Source organism: Protopterus annectens, chromosome 1.part2 (genome assembly GCF_019279795.1).
Source record: "Protopterus annectens isolate FY-2018-M chromosome 1.part2, PAN1.0, whole genome shotgun sequence".
In the NCBI taxonomy this organism is placed as follows: Eukaryota; Metazoa; Chordata; order Ceratodontiformes; family Protopteridae; genus Protopterus; species Protopterus annectens.
This window is the reverse complement of record NC_056727.1, coordinates 1,144,592,313-1,144,608,511: the sequence shown is the minus strand read 5'-3', so window position 1 is coordinate 1,144,608,511 and position 16,199 is coordinate 1,144,592,313. Positions and strand designations below refer to the sequence as shown.

General features: G+C 37.8%; 1 protein-coding gene across 1 annotated transcript in view; it reads left to right on the top strand.

Moving 5' to 3' along the window:
• The window catches only part of LOC122792265 (probable beta-D-xylosidase 5), a 970,913-nt gene that overhangs the window by 924,305 nt on the left and 30,409 nt on the right, over window positions 1–16,199 (top strand). The window lies entirely within an intron of this gene.

Sequence of the window (16,199 nt, the reverse complement as noted above, 5' to 3'; positions counted from 1 at the left end):
TTGGCCTTGTGCAGTATGCATTTATTTATGCTGTGATTTTCAAAACTCTATGCAGATTTGTTACTTTATCATTGCCTTTTCCCTTACATTGCATTATGCAGACATTCTCAAACCATACTATTCTTTATGTAGGCAGTGATACAGTAATCAGTTTGAATATGGTTACTATCTCACTGGGCATGCCTGTGCCCATTCTGTTTAAAGTACTTGTTTGAATGTCTTAGAGCCATGAGTGGGCAAACTCCTTTCAAATTATTCTGTACATCCAAGTTTACCGAGTACATGCTTAGCTACTCATGCGACTCAAAGCAAGACATACATCCTTAATACTCAGATTTTTCTACTTCCTTTTCATTACAATTTTGCCAGAGAAACACCACCATGTCATCCAGTATACAATTATGCATACCAGTCTGATAAGGTGAATTCACAGTAATCCAGTAGTATAAAAACCCAAAACATGACAGCAAATACGTAAGAAGTGATTTTGTATTACAATGCTTCATGACTATAATACATAGCATCAGCATCCAGAAAAAACACAAATCCTTCTGCTTCTCACACTTCAGTAACGAGTTGTCTTACCAAAAAGTCTTTGTTCACATAACCCTCCCCTATTCTATCTCATTGAAAAGTATTACTAAAGCACTTTACTATGTTTGGATGTAGCAAACACTAGATTACTTACTCCTTCTCTCTATTTAGAAAATAATTTCTAGCACCATTTTTCTCAAATTCTTATTCCTCATTGTCTATTAAATTTATGTATTTAAACATTCTGTAATCTTAAATCAACCTGCAACTGTATCCAGTGTAACATATGCAAAATAAAGCCTCCCATCTTATTACTCAATTTCAAAGACTAGTCCACTGCTTTTTATTGACTCCTAAATATTTGCTCTTCTTGATCCATCTTCTAAATTTCTTTCAAACCACCTGTTCATTCCATGTGCAAAATCTCCTTAAAGCCGTTCTCTTCCACATCCCCAAACTCACACTGCAGAAATCTACTAGTACATGTAACTCCATATGAATTGCATGAGGAGTCAATTCTGGGCACGATTTGGGTGCTACAAAGAGCACTTCTGGCTAACATCAAAGACTGAAACAATACTAATTTCATGAACTTTATTTATTCCTCTCATGGGACTAGAAACCCAAATGTCTTGGAGAAATTAAATCAACAGAAATCCACTCCTTCTGCCCTTTTTCAACATCTTGGTGTCTCTTTGTCTCTTCTCTAGCATGCCATTCTTCAATAGACCATCTTATAGAGTTAATTCAGTTGCAAACAGAACAAGAAATAAAATAAAATAAAATAAACAAAAGTCTTTCCCACCTTTTCCAATACAGTTCATTCCAAATTCTCCCTGTCTCTTCCCATAGTCTTCCAACTGTTCCACAACTCCACTGCATGTTATTATCAGCCTCAGGCTCCTCTGATCTCTAGTACTTAACTTTATCCACTGACCTTTGTTTTCTAATTTTAACTGGGATTTCTACACTACCTATGCAGAAAACATTTTTGCTTATCCTGGATCAGACCTGCCTCCATTCAAGTTCTGTACAGTCTTCCAAGCCTCCTATCTTTCTACAGCCAGGCATTCATTACCTTCCCTAGTCCATTTATCCCTCAAATGGACCATTTCAGAATCCCAGTTTCAGCCATCCAATATCCTTATATATCTTCCATATTAATCCATTTTTTCTTCTCCAAACATTTTTTTCACATTTACCTACCATTTCCCAATTTCCTGGGGTTGTTCTACTCTAAACCGGGACACACTATCAACTAGCCCATCTCCTCTACAAATCCAAATTGTTGCCATAAAACTGGAATTACATCAAACTATCTTTTATCTTCTAATAGGTACTTTATCTGTTATGTTCCCTTCTTTTTGCCATTCTTCTGTTTTATTCTCCAAGGAATGTGAGAGTATACCTTCTCATACTTCATCAGTCCTATAGCCATTCCATTCTTTCAGCTTCACTGCTCCTTGTCCAATTACTTGCTTACTTCTTCTATCTTTGATCTGACCACTCCATTTGTTCCTTACCCAGTTTGCCACATTTATAACCATAAAATAATACCCTCCTTTCCATTTACCACCGTAAGTCTTTCCTTGTTGACCATTTCTACATAAACCTGTCACGCATACCTTCTGAATCATATCTGAATTGTGTCCAACCATTCATCCTGTAGAAATAATTGCATATGCCTTAACATATACATTACAATGGAAGGAATCATTATCTTATAATCTTTGTCCCTCTAGTGTATACACTCTACTTATCCATTTATCTGTCACAAATCTCACCCTTTCTTCTGTCTTGCTCATATTAGCGCACACAGCTTCTCTAACTGGTAGACGTAGTTTAGACCCAAATTCTTGTCCCTTCTTCTGGTCATCAAATAAGTTAACACTGCTTCTGTGTGCCCACATTCTTTTAGTAGCTGACTTATTCTTTGTGCGTATTTCTCCATTACCAATTAAAACAAACCTAGTACAAGGGACACCCCAGTCTAGTTCCCCTTCCTAAGTTTACTGCCTCTAATAATCCCCTGTTCACCCATCTTCTCACTTTTAGTGAGGCATAACAAGCTTTTACACATATTAACCATCTATCTTTCTTGTACCATCATTTGGCGTAATGTTTCCAACATAAGCTTCCAGTTCATAGTGCTAAAAGCTGCTGTATGTCCACAAGTAGTATTTAATTTGGCTATCTCCCTTTCTGCCCATTCTACAAACTTTAATAGCAGCCACCAGTAATCAGTCATTGATCTTCATTTTACAAAGCCTCTTTGTTCCCACTTAATTATATTTAGCAAATGTTTTCTAACCTAACAATTAAAACCTTAACAAAGATGTTCACATTTGTATTGTAGAGTGAAATAATCATGAAATGTTCATTATCCCCCAGATCCCTGTACCCTTGGTAGAAGTATCATAGTGGCTTCATTTATAGTAGCATGCAGAAACTTCCCTTTTCTACAACATCATTTAGAACTTCCATCATAAACTTTACAACCTGAAATCCTACATACTTATAGAAATATGTTGAGAAACTATCACGTTTCCCCTCCTTTCCTACCTACAAATGCTTAACAGCACTCAAAACTTCTCAACCCCAGTCTTCTCATGTAATATTATGCACTTGTTCTCCATGTTTTTTGCCCCTTCCATTCCTTAAAATAGCATCCCATCAGTTCTACTTGTTTATAAACTTCAAAAGGTATGGAACACCTTTAGGATCTCCATACTACAATACACTCTCATTTCTCATTCAGTGTTCAAACAGTTAACCGATGCCTTATGCTTCTGATCCTTTAATATCCATACCAACATTTTTGTCTCGATTTCTCCTTTTGCTCACCATTTTACTCCCCTTATACATAAGTCTTCTTCAATCTGTCTTGCCTCTGAATCTCTTACTTTTTCTTTCAAAGCAATCACATTTTGTATCCCTTCCAAGATTATCATATCACACAACTTTATAACTTCTGAAGCGCCTCCTCCTTCACCATTATCCTATCACTTGTTTTCCTTCCCTACTCATAAAGCCTATTGGCATACCCTTCTATACTGCTTTAATTTCATCCCACTCCTTTCTCTCCAATTACCTGCATCAAACTTATTTTTACTTACCACATGGTGTCATATTTTTCAACTTTCATCTTAATGTGTCCCTCTTTCTCATTCCATTACCACCATCACATGATTTTAAATTGCCCTGTCTAGCTTCATAATTCTACCTACCCCTTTTACAGTCTCTCTGCCTACTAAACATCTGTCAGAACTACGTTCTTGTTTGCACTCTTTGACTTAGAAGGTATAACCCAGTCCTTTGCATATTTCTCCCTCAATACATCTTTCAGCTCCATCTGCACCATTATCTGTTTTAACTCCTTCTGACACTTCATGAAAAACTCTACTTTGCCTTAAAATTCATCTAAATTAGCCCCCAATATGGCACTGTAATCCCATCTAATTATATACCTACCCTCCTGTTTCCTTACTTAGTTTATTTCATTCATACAATGTTGTAAAATTGATACGTTATCAGCATTAGGCCCATAAAAAGAAATAACTACCACATCCTTATCTTCCTTTCTCAGTTTGACTATACTCCTCTACCTGCACATCCTTGCTTAACAATCCTACTTCATGAACACCCCAACCAATTTTCCTATCCCCCTGTGCACTACACACCAGTGTCACTTGTATCTCTTTTTCTGGACTTCATCTATGTATATCATTTTGAGTTTTGGTTGTATATTTGTCTTTCCTCTTATCAGTTTACTAATAATGCTCTCACTTCTAATCAAATAGGCAATCCTTCCTACATTCTAACTAGCCATTCCTAAAACTCAAATCCTTATTGCACTTTCAGAACTGTATGTATAATGTCTTTGGGCAATGCTCCTCCTGCTGGAGACTGTGAGTATTACTGGCCATATTCATGACAGCTGAAAATGTCCCTATTCCCCCAACCTATTTCTATACCCCAGAACAAAGTCCTGTTGTTTTAGTCTAATACTAATTTGACAATCATCATCTTCCATGCTAGAACCTGCTATGATTACCCTTTTATAACATACTACCTTTGCTCCATTCTTAACCCCATGCATACAAATCAAAAACCTAAATGCAAACTTTGCCACAGCAAAAGTAATACCTAAATATATAAAACCTTTGGTGACCTAGTTGAAAATTTCCCTTATTATCACTAATATATTAAAAGTTATAGGTTCTTAGGTAAGTACTAGGCTAACTACCCTTGCAGGCTATTTTAAGTCTAGCCAAGCTCCCTTTTTGTGCTCAGAATAACCTATCACATTTGGTTATAGATTGGCTTTGCTTATCCCATGGTTGATAATTATATGTTACCAGTAATGAGAATAACTGGGATCATACCATAGATAATTTGAGGGGATCCATGCATGAGATAAAGCATTTAGTAGCTGCCAGCCTCTGCCCATTTGTAGTACAAGGGGCAGTCCTGTGGTAAATGTTCTGTTTCCCATCCATAAATCTAAGTTGTGCTTGAAAATGGACAGGGATAAACTTTGTTTTATGTATATAGAAATGTGTATATAATATAATAATTACATACCACTCAACCTGGAAACATTAAAAATCTGGATAAAGGCCATGAAAAGTAGGTACAACTGACCAAAAATCAGAATGCTGATTAACATAAAATGTGCATACATAATCATGTGACCACACCCACTCCAGTAGAATTGTGGGATACCAACATAAAGTTTGAAGTCACTAAATAATAATAAATAATGGCAGACATTTGAATTTCAGACTTCATTTCCCTCAGAAAATACATAATAATTTAAAACCTGTTATTCTAGCAACTGAGTTTACAAGAGTGATATTTAAAATCTGTCCCTATTTTTAGGCCTTTGTCCCACCATTATTTTTGGCTTTCTCTAGATTTCTTGCTCTAAGAGATTGAGAGGTATGGTTGAAGTTACAGTGAGCTGGAATATGGATCTGGGTGCATGCTACGGCTCTCAATATGTTGAGTACAAGTATATGCAGTAGTTTTGCAGGTGGCAACAGACATAAGATATATGAATTCTGGTGTGTGGTAATGGCAAAGATTATAAACTGAATAATTTCTATTCCACCGCCCCTCCCAAATCTAAATCCCTGACTACACTCCAGCAAGTGACAGATGTTCAGAAAATTACTTCAGAAGCTGAGTGCGAAAGGTTCACTAAGTAAAGAATAATAGTCATTTGGCAACAATAAACAACAGAGATAGGCACAGCTCACAAGTATTCATGGTTTTGTCTTTTTGCTCTAAATTTTATGTTCTGCTATCTTCTCTAGAACTGGAACCAGCTGTTACCAGATGTCAAGAATTTCTACTTGCCTTTCAGAAAATGTATGTTGATACAAAACAAGCTGGCAATGCCTATTTTCAGTGGAGGCCTGGGAAGAAACACTCCAGAAGCATGTCTTTGAAATGTGGAGTACCCACAGGAAACCCACATGAATGCAGGAGGCACATGCAGACTCTGCACCGAAGGCACACCAGCTGAGAATCGAACTAGAGAACCTCTTGCTGGGAGTTGACAATGTTAACTGCTTCACCACTGCGCCACCCTGTTTTGCTAGTTTTCTAAGTGAACTACGATATTTAAAAACTACCCCTCCCCTTTTTAAGCGTATATTTATCCCTAATCCTTGAACAAAGAAGCTGAGACATATGGCTGTCAGCTGCACTTCACTCTGCTTACTCTGACTCACAAAGTAATGCCTGCATCATGCATCAAGATCATGGAGTGGATTGTAGGAGAAAAAAATGATACACGCTTTGTCATCATTTATTTTTTCCTGTTCCACTCTACACAAAAGCTCGACACTCTTTTAGATAGCATGGAATTCATTCAGACTAGGGAACTTCTTCAGAATGATAGCAGCACAGCTACATGTGAACCTGTAATCTATAAGTCTATACTACAAATATTTATTATCAGTACAAATTAATAGTTGCACAGTTTCCTTGTCCGATGTAAAGTAAATAGCTATAGTAAAGATACTGAGACAACTGCAGGACAGGACAGACACATCCCACAACAAGTATGCTTTCATTCTATTCAGTTTTTATACACCAGATTTTATTTTACTGCTTTTCAAAACAATGTAATGCAACACATACTGCATGACATTGAGACTACACAAAACACTGGTGAACCTGCATTTCATATACAGTTGTCATTATGATCTATCGCTTTTTTAAAACTAATTTTGTAACACATGAAAAGACAGTTCTGCAAATTAAACGTACCTCTGAACTGTCCCCAATTTTGCAGACCGTCCCTAATTTTGCCACGTTTGCCCTGTCATAAAATTGTTGATTTTTCTTGTGAATTACTAAGGATTAAAGTAAGTCAGTGATGCCACACTACTTTTCTTTGTCTTTCTACTACTCTACAGAACTTAAATTGTGCAATGTGCACACTGTACAGCTCCGCTTGGCTTTCACAGCTGCTACTTCATTCAAAATTCAAAAACAAAACAGTCCGAGTCCCACTATGACAAGCAGTCACTCATGCCCCTGTATGTTGACGACATTGTGGGATTCTCTGTTGGTGCATGATGACGTTAGCAATAGCTTAAAATTATAAATAAAAATTAAAAAAAAAATAATCAGGAATTGAAGGGTCCACTTGGAAATTCATGGCACCCCATTATTTTGGCCTCAAAACCTGTAAATACCAAGGAATTTGGTACTGTTGAAAGATCTGAATGATCATAGTAATAGTTTCTTTCTTTGGAGGAAAAAACAGTTTCTAGTCAAACATTTGAAGAATCTCTTTCACATTACCTTCACCTTTAAGCAGTTACGTTTAAGAAAGCAGCTAGTTATAATGACATAGTTGTGATATATCAAAGAGGAATCCAGTACTTTATCTAAACCACTGATGACAATCATACACCTTTAGACAACATCCATCTTTATTTAAGTTAGTTCAAAGCAATATAATGTCAAAGGTTGTACTTGATCCATTGCATGTCCTCATCTTTAAAAATGATGAACACATTCACTAAAGTAATCTTGCTGTCCTTCTTATACTCATTTCTAAGATAAATCTGTTTTCAATCTAATCCTGGATAATTCCTGCCTCTTGGCCACTACATCGCTGGTTAGGTAGTCTAGTTTGATTAAGATGTCTTGCTTTTCTAGTATATTGTGAACTGTGCTTTCCCAAAACTCACAGATACTTCCCTCATGTTACTAAGACTTACAAAAGTCATCATTTTTATTGATTTCTAATGTCTTGAGCAGTGCAGGACTTCCCTTTTATCACCACCTGGTGTCAAAGGTTCAGAGACTGTACCTCCATTTTAGGCAGAGCTCAGTAGTGTGCCTCCTTAGTCAAATGAAATGGCTTCATATTTTCTGAACCCATCTAGTTGATAACTTACTTCTGCATAGTAAAATACTTCTTGATTACTTCATTACTTTCCCACATTATGCCAACCTTTCAAAATGTCCATAACAGAGGACAGTATGCTGATTAAGTGGCAAAAAGGCTGTACCCAGAGTCCCAAGTCCAGAACACAGCTTTCAGCCTTCCTGTCTATATGGTTTCCTATCCATATGGAACCCACTTACTTTCTTCTGTGTATCGCTGCAGGTCCATTCCAGGAATGTTGGCTTCCTCCCCTTTCTTAAACACAGTCTGCCTGAATTTGATTCACATCTGTGGTCACTGCAGTTATTCTCATAGATAAATATAAATTGCAGTGGACCAGCTCAACCACTAGTGAACAATCACATGCTTTAAAGTAACCAGCCTCTGCAGATTGTTTACAATTTCAATTGGACATGTTTTATATAAATTTTGAGAAGGTGAGCTCAGTGCCCTTCTGATCTTGCAGTAATGCCCTTGTAGCAACCAAAGCTTGCTTCAAGGTCATGTAGTATCTGAAACTTATGCTACTGTAGCAGAAAAAAGACCTGCCTTCAAAAAGTCCATCAGCATCAGGTACACATCTGAAGCTGTTTCTTCTTTCTATAAATCCTCATCCTGTAAGCTAAATATAGTTTATCATATAGCAGTAGTTTAAAACAAGTGAGTCATGATAACTGCTGTACAATGTTAACAGTAGCTGTCTGCTTGTTTGTGCATTTATTCATTTATTAATTGTATAAGTGACTATCATAAAAATCCCAATCAAACTCAAACCAGACCAAAGGCAGAAAAAGCCACCATCATCAGTGCAGAGTAAAGATTTCATAGCTGGAGTAAAACCATCTATTATAAGAAATCAGTCATGAAAAGGGCCAATGAATCTTAAGAAACAACCACTTTGAGATGATGTCTTCCAATATACTTAAACTTGGAATATGACATTTTATTCTTGCTTTATCATTACTAATTCAGACACTTTCTTTTGAATTTAAGCATTTTATATTCATAAATTAATGATGGTACACTGTCATATAGCCATAGGTCCCAGAAGCTGTTGAAGACTGGGGGTGGGGGGGTGGGCAAGAGGGGCACTTAGCAATTTAAAAAGGGCAAATTATTTTTTAAAGGTATTTACTACCATTATAGGAGCATCGGCGTGGTGCAAGCTAAGTTTCATTAGGGATAATTGTGCATAAATTTCTTATAAAATTAGAAATGAAGCCAACGTTTGTTGATACGATCTTTTATGTGTTAAAGAAGCAATGGCAGTACTGTTAAATCAAGCATTCCATTCTGAAGTATATTACCCTTTTCTGTACAATTTATCAGTGGAGAGGAATTAGACGACAGAGGTACTTGTTGCAGTACTAGACCTGCATAAAGAGAACTGCAATAGCTTTGTAAGCAGCGATGCAGTGGATCTATTTCTGACCATAGTACTGACAACACACCGTGCACTTTATAAGGTGCAGCTGTAAATATGCAGGCTGTAGTACTGCTAAAGCTTGTGTATGTCCTGCTTCATAATAAAGTGTACAGTGGGTGGCCAGGACTGTGGTCAGAAATAGACAAACACAAAGACCAATCGTAAATTTTACTTGGCATGCAGTAACAAAAGTGGGGGAAAATACTGTGTTTCTGAGTTTGGAGTCTAAGAAGCAATAATGAAATGAAATGCAATGCAAGCTTGTATACAAGTCAGCCCTCATATATTAAGGTAAATAGTGTCTCAGCAGAACCGCAGAACTGTCGGTAGGATAATATTCCATCATACAAACTAGAAATGCAAATAAGAGGATTACATCTACATATCACTTACCAAAAGAACTGCAATACAAGAACTCCACTTATTACATCAGGTTGGATTATACAGCTGGCAGTAATGGACTTCACAACATAGTATTGTATCACCTCAGATGTTCAACACTGATGCTTTCACACACATTTCACAACACTAAATGAAAGCAGTGATTAGCATAACAGACGTTCAGGGCAGTCAAATTCTATACAGTAAATGTAGCAGCATTTTCAATGCAAAGTAACATCTTACTGAAATAGTTTCCAATGAATGTTTTTCTGAATCTGCACCCATCATTTCCATGCCATACATCCTGAACAAATCTTACTATAGCAAAATTAAACTATGGCAGTAACAAGCTACGCAGAAGACACTTCAGGGTATACTTATTTATTCTTTGTTAAATAGGTAAGGGGAGTGGTTCAAACAACTCTTTTTAACCATGACCTGAGCTCACATAGTGTAATAGAATGGTAGCCAATGAAATATCATAACAAACAGTATAAAAGACATAAAAGACTAAACACTACAAAACTGTATGAAAATGTAGGCTACAAAACAGGGACTGTAGTATGGTGTAAATTAAATTAATGTATCAAGGACGATTTGGCATATTGAAAGAAAGCAACAGTTGAATACAGGCTATTTACAGTTTACAGAAAGATAAACATTGTATCTAAGTGAAACTGTTTAAAACATTATACCCAAGTGAAGGTATTTAAATACAATTTGCAGCAGGTCAAACAGTACTGTATCTTGCTCTTTTAAAATTAGTGGCTGTCCACTGAAACAGCTACTGCTTAAATTACCCTCAAAGGCAATACACAATTGTGCACAGAGCTCATTGTAAATGGAGCTACCTATACTGCTATACTGAGACAGAAGATATAGCAAGCTTACTAGCCAACAAATTAAGCTGCTGCTTTACCCTTCTCTTCCCCTCAACTTTCCCTCAGGAAATATCAAATGTAACTCTTCCTGCTCTCAATAGGGAACAGGTTCTTACTGCTCTCTCTAAGGCCAAGAACACTGAATCAGTGGGCCCAGACAATATCCCAGGATGCCTTCTAAACAGTATGAAACATGACCTGTGAGACCCTCTGTAATTGATATTTAACTATAGCTGCCAAACAGGCTTCATGCCTCATGAATGGAGGATAGCAACCGTAATCCCTCTGCACAAAGGTGGGCCATCTGCAGACCCTGGAAACTACAGACACAAGTCTCACTAGTCTTATATGCAAAACTATGGAAAGAATTATCATGAAAATGATCAATAATGATATAGTAAACCTCTAGATACTGGACTTAACCCAGTTTGGTTTCATCAAGTGGGTGGAGTTCTTTGAAAAGGTCACCAAAGCAATGGTTAAGGGCAAAATGGTTCACACTGCCTACCTTGAACTGGCCAAGGCACTAGAAATAATACCCCACTTGGGCATTGGTGACAAATTCAAGAGTTTAGGTACAAACCCATATGTCACTCAGTGGATAGGTAACTGGGTCACAGACAGGAACACTGAAACAGTGGGCCCAGACAATATCCCAGGATGCCTTTTAAACAGTGTGAAATATGACCTATCAGACTCTCTAAACCATGGAAAGAATTATCATGGAAATGATCAGTAATGATTTAGTAAACATCCAGACACTGGACTCAACCCAATTTGGTTTCATCAAGGTCAGGTTATGTCAACTCAAGTGATGGAGTTTTTTGAAAAGGTCAACAAAGCAATGAGTAAGGACAAAATAGTTTACACTGTCTACCCTGACCTGGCCAAGGCACTGGAAACAATACCCCACTTGGGCATTGGTGACAAATTCTAGAGGTTAGATACAAACCCATGTGTCACCCACTTGAGAGGTAACTGGCTCACAGACAGAACCAAGGAAGTTAGAATTGGAGAGTCCACCTCTACAAAGAGGCCAGTCACAAGTAGAATCCCCAGGAGATTGGTCCTTGGACCACTCATTTTTGGCATTCATTTCTCTGGTCACGACCAATGTCACTGGTCTCTGGCTGGCTAAATTTGTAGATGTTTGCAAATTAGGAGCTGTCATTGAATCCCACATCAACATAAATGTACTCCAGGAAGGGCTGATACAGACAAACAACCAGTGTCAAAGCAATGGATGGACACTAAATCCCAAGAAATGCATAACAGTATCCTTTGGGAAGTCATCCACCCCTGCCAACTATCATATTGACACACCCTTTAGATTTGGCCCAGTACTCAGGGACTTAGGGACAATCAGAGACAGTAATATAGCCTTTGACCATCACGTGTTTACAGTAGTGAGGAAATCAGTCAAAATAGCACTACATGCTAATTTGTATAACTTGCTGCACAATGTACTCATTCAGTTGTTGCAGGAAGATGAAATGTGTTAGCATTGAACTAAAACAGGTTACTTTACAACTTCCCAAAAAAGTGAAGTCTCAGTTCATTTCTCTGCACAAACTCATTCAGAATTTCTGTACACTTCAGCTTGTCAGTCCTTTCTTTGTGGATGTGCAGAAGCATTAGATGATTGTACCTTTTCTCTGTCATAGTAGATCATAAATATGTCTTTATTCTGCATTGAGTAGAAAATGTCCTTTCCCCAGGTGCTGTACTCATTGGTACAAGGAGGTAAATTTGCAGTAGATTTACTACTTCAGTGTACAGCATTTGCTGTTGTCAGTCCTTGTCCACCAAAACATCCATTTATAGTGTCAATAGAGTGCACAGTTGTCACCTCTGGGAACACCTGCTGTATAAGTCCTGGGAGCAGCTCCAGCTGTGCAGCCAAACTATAAATGTTTATGTCTTCACCTCCATACATTCTCTCAACTTGAGGTGGAATAGCAAATGAAGTGCTATTGGCTGCTTAAAGCAGCATATTCTCCAGGGAAGACAGTAAGGTGAATGTTTCCTGATCAAAATGATGGTTGAGCTCAGAAGGGTATGCATCGATACATTCAAAGTACATTTGACGGTGCCAGTCAAGAATCATGGTGGTGATGAGGTGCACTACCATCCTCTAACCTTGCTGGGACTGTGTGCTTTCTAGGAAGCTTTGTCTCTTTAACAATCTATATTTGCTGAGCTCTGTCCTTGATGATGTCAAACACTTGAGCAAAGTTATTACATTGCCTTTGCAAGTGTAACTTGAGGTTATTTATACTAATTATTGTAGTTTGTGCCATCACTGCTTTTGCTTGTAACATACTTGCTACTTGTTCCGATACACTAAATATGTTATAGGAAACAGTTAGTCCAAAGTATGTTATAAACTTGGTCATCATTGTTAACTACCCTCTGGCTTTACTTTGTAAATCGAAAGGCTTGTCATGGTGAAGGTCTTGTAAAGTGTCATGCAGTTTTTTATAGTTGGCTAAAATACCTTTAATGCTCTTTGCTGTAGCTGTCCATCTTGTTGGACAAAGTAAATGCAGTCCTACCATACTATATGGATCATCATCTGCTGATACTATGCTTTCAGAATGAGCTAGTCACTGAGGTAATGCATGAATTAGTACAGTAGCACCTTGAACAAAAGAGGGGGCATCCTGAATAGCAATGCTAGTTTTTGCATAGTTTTGCAACACCAAGTCTAAGCAATGATTGGCACAGTGGACATTTAGAGCAAGTGGATTCTCTTTTCTAATTCTGATAGCAGTTCCAGAAATGCATCCACTCATGTTGGCTGCTCCATCATATGCTTGTCCTCTTAAGCTTTTCAGTGGCAAATGTCACCTTAATAAAACATCTTCCAGCGAATTTGTTATGGATTCGACATCTGTCTTTTCCATCTTACATATTCCAGTAAAATCTTTATGCATAGTAAACTGTGGAAGTGACACCTGTTGGACACATGCAGTCATCTGTTCGTGCTGACTTATGTCCCAAGGTGCTTCTGCTATTATGGAATAGAGCTTAGATTTGCACCTTATTTCATGTAATAAATTCTGTAGCTGATGAGCCCTGATCTCCATGATTTCATTCACAGGATCAGTACTCTGATATGTTCCCTCTTTCACCCACTTCAGCAGCTCTGGTACATCTTCTGGCCTTGTCAGCATCAACTGTCTCAACTTGCTTTCATGTTCTTCTTTTCCATGAATAGCTAGTCCTTGTCTTACTAAAAATTTTATTGATGTCACCTGCTTTTGGAACAGTGTACAGTTCTTCAGTTGTACCTGGGAATGTTTCTGGTTAAGTTGAGCAGCAATGCCCATTCTACTGTTTTTGAAAGCACTGAACTTCTCAACAGCTTCACGGTGGAATGAGGTCAGCTGATGTTTGTTAAATGTTTTGATTACTTTCTTCCAGTCACTGAATCCATTCAACAGAATGTAGGCTCACCACAGTGAAAAGATGTAAGGAGTTTTCTTGTTCACTGCACCATGGCAATAACAACAATATACACATCCATTGGACTGGCAGTAGTTTAACCAAGAGAAAGATGAAAACCATTGTGGTTGAAAACTTCTGCATTCAGTTTTTGATTTACTTCTCACAACAGTTTGCCTAATACAGGTTTCTTTTACATTTCTTGGTTGGAAAATCTCATCAATGTTGCTGCAACAAACTGAATTGCATGCTAGAAAACAGGAAGGATCAGTAGTCATACATGCTGGCTGAAATGGAGCAAGTGGCATTTTCTCAGCTGCATAAGTACTTAAAATATGGTCATTTTTAAGAAGCAGATCTCCACTTGCATTTCCTTCATCACAACCTTTGTCCAGAGGTGAAGACGTTTCACCTTGTTGGTATTCTGCATCTTCCAAGGTAGATGGCACTTCTGGTAAGTGACTGTAGGTAACAGTCATGGTGGAAGCATCAAAATCTGTGCTAGAAGTGCAGATGGTAGCATCACTGTTGTCAGAGTTGTTGTGGTAGGCAAAATTCAAATCTAATGTCATCTTCCAGAAATCCTCTGCTGGTTTGTTACTTAAAGCAGGGATGTTTACATTAATATTTTCAGAAGTGATTTCACATGCAGAATTGGTCTCTGCTGTGACATTCTGGATGTTTGTAATTGTAATGGAAGGACCTTGGGTGTCTGTGATGTTTTGAGAGCTATAACTGTTCGGATGAGATGCTGTGAGTGTTCACTTAGAACCAAACTAATAACTTAGCTTTCAAGGGATCTTTATAGCAATATATGCTAGCTCTTTTATGGCCTGCTTCCTCTTTCTGTCAGATTTTGGCATCTTTACTTTCAGATGAAGGTCAGTCTGCTTCTTAGAGTTGGTCAGCCTCACTGAATAGCATTCGCAACAGTCAGGGTCACTATGTATCCTTGTCAACAGACTTTGTTACCTGCACATAAAGTATTTAGAGTAAAGTATTATCAGAACATGCTTTCTACCAACAGCGAAGCCAATTTTATGTCCACCTAGTATTTTTTACAAATACACACACACACACACACACACACACACATATATATACATACACACACACACACACACACACACACACACACACACACACACACACACACACACACACACACACACACACACACACACACACACACACACACACACACACACACGGCACAGGGAACTGAGTTTGCACAATGCGCATATGTGAGCCTTATCACAGCAGGATAAAAGACTTTTACATAGTTAATCTCTTCCCTTGGGCCAATCAGGTAAAAACACAATAAGGCTTCTACCAGACGTTTCCAACTTGGATGGATTGAATTCCTTGGAAATAAGTTCACTAACCCTGAATTGTTCAACAAAATACAGAAAAAAGTGCACAGCACCGAAAAACTTTGAATAACAACTAACATATTATACTACACTACTCTCTTCTCACACTGCATTCTTACAGAAAGGTCCCCAAACCAAGAATCGGCAAGTTGCAATTAATAGCCAAACACATTTATAGGATCAAGGGTTCACAGATTTATAAGTGGTTATTATGCTAATGGCCATAGGACCTTTACCAGGCTAGCCATGTTATACCCATGTTCCCACAGGCCATTTTCCTTTTGCCTAGATGTCTGAGAAATAGATTCCAAATAGTAAAGGGTCCAGCATAAATCTACAAACCCATGTAGTAGTAACATAAACACTCACGAAATAACTAATAAATAAAAACTATAGTGCTGTGGGATTAAATCCTCCCAAAGACTGCTTCAGTAGGTCCCCATGTATGCACAACCACCAAAATAAAACAGTTTCCCTAATGACCACCCCTCAGTAGTCTGACCATGTATGCACAAAAAACAAATTACTTCAAAATGAATCACTTCCCCAGGGTACCCTTTAGCAGTTTGTCCATGTATGCAAAAACACCAAAATGAAACATTTTCCAGAATGACCTGTTCAATAGCCTGTCCATGTATGCATGTAAGGAGCAAATGACATCAAAATGAATAATTTCCCCCAAGGTTCCCTTAATTACTTTTCTATGTATGTGCAAGAAGCACAAAAATAAAACATTTTCCCCAACA